Genomic DNA, 615 nt, shown 5'->3' with positions numbered 1-615 from the left:
CTCACCGTTTTCACCGCTCCTTCGCCGGGACCGCCGTTCTCGACCCTGCCGCCTCAGCTCACTCTTGCCCGGCTTCAGCTCAGGCTAAGCCGGGGCTTTCGCTCACGCTAGGCCACTGTGTGATTCATTGTGAAAGCGAAACTACTTTGTTTGGCCTTCCAAAAGACGACACAACTTGAAATCAGTGGTTAAGTTGTATTTACAACACTGTTCCAGAACAGTTTAACCCAAATATTCCGATGTGCAGCGCATTTTGCGGAGGATAAGGACTGTTTCCTGTGAGAGCAGCCTACAATGCCGGTGTCTGTTTCTATAAAGTGGGGCAGTTCCAACTCTGCAAGGACAGTCTGGCGCTTCTGACTCACAGCCTGTAAGTACGTTTTTTATATTTACAGAATTTGCCACTGACGATTCAAACGCGAGTTTTGAGCAGTGTAGAGTAGCACTTGTTGTTTGTCATTTCTCCAGACACGGTTTTATGTTTACGTAGCGCGATACGCAACGCGTAAAAAGACAGTATAAGTCATTATAATCAGTAATTATGTCCCCACTGGATGCAACAAATGCCTCGTTTATAATGGGTTTTAATGTTTTTGTCTCATCGCTCCGGCCGGA

At 46.8% G+C, this 615-nt stretch overlaps 1 protein-coding gene across 1 annotated transcript in view; it reads right to left on the bottom strand.

Moving 5' to 3' along the window:
- Positions 1 to 615, bottom strand: part of plekho2 (pleckstrin homology domain containing, family O member 2) — an 18,358-nt gene that overhangs the window by 3,226 nt on the left and 14,517 nt on the right. The window lies entirely within an intron of this gene.

Source organism: Sinocyclocheilus rhinocerous, unplaced genomic scaffold, assembly GCF_001515625.1.
Source record: "Sinocyclocheilus rhinocerous isolate Xijiao unplaced genomic scaffold, SAMN03320098_v1.1 scaffold433, whole genome shotgun sequence".
NCBI classification, from domain to species: domain Eukaryota; kingdom Metazoa; phylum Chordata; class Actinopteri; order Cypriniformes; family Cyprinidae; genus Sinocyclocheilus; species Sinocyclocheilus rhinocerous.
This window is presented reverse-complemented; position numbering and strand designations above follow the sequence as displayed.